We start from the raw sequence: 6,158 nt of genomic DNA, 5'->3' as shown, positions 1-6,158 counted from the left end.
ATTACCGACGGCTGCTCGGTGTGGTGGTGGGTGTGCTGCCTGGCTGCGGGGCCACGGGGAGGCGGGGCGGCTCTCTAGGGCTACCAGCCCTGCACCGATGGAAGCTCGAGCCCTTTGAATTGATTGATTGATTGAAAACTTTATTAACAGATTGCAGAATGGGTACAATACAGTACAGCTCAATACCCACAATTGTTAAGGGGATGCAGACCAGAGAAAGACTTTCGTCTTGTTTACATCAGGGTCCCCCATTTTCAATTCATCTGGACATATATGACATACATGACATACAGATAGTCAGTACTGCTACATCTATACATTTATGACATACCAGATTTGCAAATACAGTACTGTTTGTGATACAGAAGGAGTCAGGAAAAGGGAGTATATACATTTGACGTAGAAACTGTTTGTACTAGGGTGAAAGAAACAATCCCCACTACCAAAATGAAAGTTTACCCAAATCAAAAACCCTGGGTAGACAAATCCGTCCGTGAAGCTCTGAGAGAGCGCACCAAAGCATACAACGACGGCCTAGTGGCAGGCAACATGAATGACCACAAGGTGGCGCGATACAACGTAAGGAGGACAGTGTCAGAGGCCAAACGGCGCTACAGGGATAAAATTGAACTCCAGTTTGAACAAGCTGACTCTAGAGCTATGTGGCAGGGGCTCAAAACGATGACAGACTACAAAGGCGCCTCCCTCAAACTGAACAGTGACATCTCCTTAGCAAATGACCTCAATACCTTCTATGCGAGGTTTGATGCTGGTAATAACAACACCAGCTCACAAGCCTCGGCAATGGGGGGGGGGGGTCGGCTGCTGATGGAGGCGCAGTGTTCAGGGTAACAGAGCATGAGGTGAGGCGGACCTTTAAAAAAGTGAATATCAGGAAGGCAGCAGGTCCGGACGGCATCCCCGGCCGCGTCCTAAAAGTCTGTGCCGACCAACTGGCCCCAGTATTCACTGACATATTTAACCTGTCCTTAGAACAGGCTGTCATCCCCACCTGCCTGAAGAAGTCCACTATTATCCCTGTACCCAAAAAATCCAAGCCTGCTTGCCTCAACGACTACCGCCCTGTAGCTCTCACCTCCATAGCCATGAAGTGCTTTGAGAAGCTAGTAAAGGGCTACATCTGCTCCTCCCTCCCCATCAACATGGACCCCCTGCAATTTGCATACCGCCCCAACAGGTCCACGGAGGACGCCATAGCCCATGTGCTGCACACAGCAGCATCACACCTGGACAAGAGGCAGGGGAACTATGTGAGAATGCTATTCATCGACTACAGCTCGGCATTCAATACCATAGTCCCCTCCATACTCATAGCCAAGCTCAGGGACCTGGGCTTGGGCTATGACCTCTGCCAGTGGGTCTTGGACTTCCTGACTGGCAGACCCCAGGTGGTGAGAGCAGGCAACTGCACCTCCTCATCCATCACCCTCAACATAGGGGCCCCCCAGGGCTGTGTTCTGAGTCCCCTCCTCTACTCCCTGTACACACACGACTGTGTGGCTCAGCGGAGTAGCAATACAATCATCAAATTTGCTGACGACACAGTGGTGGTGGGCCTGATCTCTGCCAACGACGAGAGGGCCTACCTGGAAGAGGTCAAGGTCCTGGCGGGATGGTGCCAGGAAAACAGCCTCTCCCTGAACGTCAGCAAAACAAAGGAGATGATTGTGGACTTCAGGAGGTCGGGGGTCAAGGACTACAGCCCCCTCAGCATCGACGGGGCACCGGTTGAGAGAGTCAACAGCTTTAAGTACCTCGGAGCCTACATATCCGAGGACTTGACATGGACCACACACATTGACAGTGTTGTGAAGAAGGCACGACAACGCCTCTACTTCCTCAGGCGCCTAAGGAAGTTCCAAGTCAGCCAGAAGATCCTTAAGAACTTCTACTCATGTACAATAGAGAGCATCTTGACCGGCAACATCACCTCCTGGTTTGGGAATAGCACTGCACAAGACCGAAGCAGACTACAAAGAGTGACACGTTCAGCCGAACGCACAATTGGAGGGGGGCTCCCCACCCTCCAGAACATTTACTACAAGCGTTGCAAGGGCAAGGCTAAGAGAATCATTAAAGACTTCAGTCACCCGAACAACTGCCTCTTTGAACTGCTGCGGTCAGGCAAGCGATACCGGAGTCTCAAGGCGAGCACAGAAAGACTCAGAAGAAGCTTCTATCCCCAGGCCATCAGGCTGCTAAACGAACAATGAATGAACACTACACAACAACAACCACCAAACGCACATAGCACACACATCCACACGCACACACTCACTTTAAACAAACACACTGTAGCACCCACTCCACACACTTTATAGCACACACCCACTTTAAACAAACACACTGTAGCACCCACTCCCCACACTTTATATTTATGGATGAAGGATTGCACTACAACTCGTACACCTTACTGTAAATTGTACCTAAAATTGTACCTCATCCCATTTCTGCTTTGCACTAGATAGTACTGTACATTAGTACACTGCATAGTATTGTGTATTGTATATTATATGGTAACTCAGAACATTGTACATATGTCTATACCGAACACTGTGACCTCATTTTTCTTCTTCTAAACTCATGCCATATTATGTTATTATGTTATTTGATACTATCTTGTCTAGCACAGTCTCTGGAGCGTAACAGTAAGAAGCATTTTGTATGAAAGTATTCTGTACTTCTGTATGACAACTATTAAAGAACTTGAGAACTTGAACTTGAACTGTACATTGGAGGAGGTTGGGTGGGGGGGGGGGGGGGGTTGGGTACACTGGGATATTGACAACCATACTGGATAATCTACATTGGAGGTGGTTGGGGGGGGGGGGGGCACACTGTATATACAAGCAAAACTGTACATTGAGGGGGGGGGGGGAGACACTGTACAAACAAACAAAATTGTACATTGGACTATTGACAAAACCATACTAGGTAAATGACTGTACATTGGAGGGGGTTGGGTTAGGATATTTACAGGGCACAGGACACAGGACATCTGCACGGGTCAGGGACTCGGGGTGTCAAAAACATCCGGTCATTATTAAGAGGTGTATTTCTATTATTGGGGTTAACTTGTGGAACAATGCTGATATACAGTTAAGAATGATTTTTGCTATTTTCTTTTAAAATACTGTTTTGGAGTCTTAATTTTTGTTAAGAATATAGGACAGGCATATATAAGCATTATGCTTCAGTTTGTACCTTTTCAGTCACTGTAAAATCAAATATTGTTAAATGATGGTGTATATTGTATTGTGTGAGATGATGACTGAATAAACTACTACTATACTACTACTATTATCACTGTAGGCTGTAGCCTATAACCTCCCAGAAACATCTAACGTGTTTGCTGACTCTTTGAAAGTGAATTAGATTTCGACTTAAAAATTAACATTTCAGCAACAGATTTAACCCCCAGTCAAAAAAACATCACATGGCCATTGTCGCTCTGCTGTTTCACTGTGATGATTACCTGTAGCCTAATGCATGAGTGAACACAGAAATAACCTGACCAGTGTATATCCCTTCCATAGCAGACAGAAGCAACCATTATAGCCTACCAAAATGCACAGTATACAGATATCTGTCTGTCTGGTGGCCTGCCTGGCAAGAATCACTTGTGGTAATATCCTGGGGTAATAATTAATGCCTGTATCCAGCCTAAGGTCAGGGTCATGCATAGAGTAAAACAGTATTCTTATTGTCCTGACATTGGAATGTGAGTCAAAATACCCCCCATTGCCAGGAACACAACTATCATCTTGTGGCTGTTTGGTGTCTGACATGAGAGTCTGTCACAGAGATGCCTAATGTGAGATGAGTTTCTGCATGGTGTGTGAGATGAGGGGGGGTATGCTTAAGATGATGAGTGTAGTAGAATGTCTCCACATAATAACCTACAAGTCACAATATTTCCCATGACCCGAGATTAGCTTTTGACTGACATACTCCAGGCCCAGACTGTTTGGATACATTTTATGGGACGTTTCATCTACTCTATGCCTTTGTGGAGAATAGATGCCGACCATGTGGCATAATGGGTCTTTCTGTTCAATAGCTTGATGGTCTGAGCCTATTAGGTCCTAATGTTGAGGAAAGGGCGTTGTCCTTCCAAAACCATAAACATGAGTTTACTGTAAATAATCAAATAACACTGATCATGAGTGTGGTAGAGAAGACTGCCATTTATTATTTCAACCACTAGATGGCAGAGAGAACTTAGTTTTTCAACCTCCGATATTACCCCTCTCTCTGCAATCTAAAGAAATGCCTTCGTTTTCGGTGTAGTGTCCTAGTCACAGTTGGAATACAGTATGGAACTCTGAATCACAGCCACAGAGCTTTCATTACTGACTGACCTTCATGTCTGAGTCAGTGAGATGCCAATACATGTCTGAGATGCCAATACATTTGTTATGTGTAGGGTAAAGGTCAACGGTACTATGTGTTGGACGAGAGAACAGGTCAGCTCAGCAGTAGGAGTGAATGAATGAATGAAAACTTTATTTAACAGATTGCAGAATGGGTACATGATTTGATTTGATTTGATATTTTTTATTTTCGTGTCTTACATACAGATGTATGCCCAGCCCATATGGGCTTACAAGACACATAACAATAAGTATATAATAATATACTTTACCAATTACTTAACAAATGACATAGACCAAGATGGCCATAAAAAAAGAAACAATACAGTACGGCTCAATACACACAATTGTTAAGGGGATGCAGACACATTAGGAAAAAAAAAGTAGATACGAATTTAATAGCATAAGTAAACATTTTAATATATATATAATGTATAATATATATTATATAATAATATAATGTTATAATATTTCCTATAGTATAATGTTTCCTCCACGGAAACGCCCCCTATATAACTCAAAGAACTCATCACCCTCACTCCTCCTCACAACATCTCCGCTCCGGCCAGGCAAACCTCCTCCAGCGCCCAAGGACCAAACTCTGCACTACTAGTCTGTGGAATGCTCTCCCTGACCACCTGAGAGCACCACAGACTGTGGATGCTTTCAAGAAGGGCCTCGAAACTCATCTTTTAATAGAGCCTTCTGTTGATTTTTATCAAATTTTTAGCTCCACACATTTTATGTTCTTTTAGCAGTTTTATTTATTCTATGTTTCTCTTACACTGCTACTAGTTTTAGTGTTATTTTGACTCCTTTCTAGCTTTAGTCTTGCCTATTTTTTATTCTTTCTTCCTTTACTCTTGCTAGTTTTTATGTTCTTCTAAAATGTAGTGCTTTGAGATTTGCTCCACAATTATAAAGCGCATTACAAATCAAATATTATTATTATTATTATTATTATTATTATTATTATTATTATTATTATTATTATTATTATTATTATTATTATTATTATTATTATTATTATTATTATTATTATAACACTATATACAAATATAAAAATGCTGATTTGTGTGTAAAAGTGACATGTGTATACAACAGTATTGCACAAATGGAATGGGATATGAGAGAATGGAATGAAATATTGCATCTATGTAAACATATGACAAAAAATATGTGTGTGTAAAAGTGACAATTACTGTTCTACTGTGACTTTATCCAGTAATAAAACATCACAACACATAGCAACCATTGTTTTGCACATATATAGCAACCATTGTTTCTTCCCATTTCCATGTACAAAACAATGATGCAAGGCCTCTATTCTTGGTGTAACCTGGGACGTAGGGGGGGGGGGGGGCGGTGATACCCCCACCTCTTTCAAATGGTCATTCAAAGCTCACTGTCTACACTATATTACTATAATCACAGTCAGACCGTAGGTACACCCCCACTCTTCCAAAGCTAGCACTACAACACTGCTAAAACGAAACATTACACATCAGTCGATTGCACTGAATAGACAATAAATATAATATCTAGAGCAAGGCTACCAGAACTATAGGTCCCAGGGGCCAAAATATGGACCTCCAACATTCCCTTTGGAACTCCAAAGGGTTCCAGAGAGTGATACGATATTCTACATGCTGCATTTTGATTAAATGTAATTATGTTTTAAGAGCGATTTTGTACTAAGTTGCGTGTTATAAGTAATGGTATAAGTGTTGTTATAATCTTGCATATTAGATTAAGCTACTCTGC

Source organism: Notolepis coatsorum, assembly GCF_963971535.1.
Source record: "Notolepis coatsorum genome assembly, contig: SCAFFOLD_393, whole genome shotgun sequence".
NCBI classification, from domain to species: domain Eukaryota; kingdom Metazoa; phylum Chordata; class Actinopteri; order Aulopiformes; family Paralepididae; genus Notolepis; species Notolepis coatsorum.
This window is presented reverse-complemented; position numbering follows the sequence as displayed.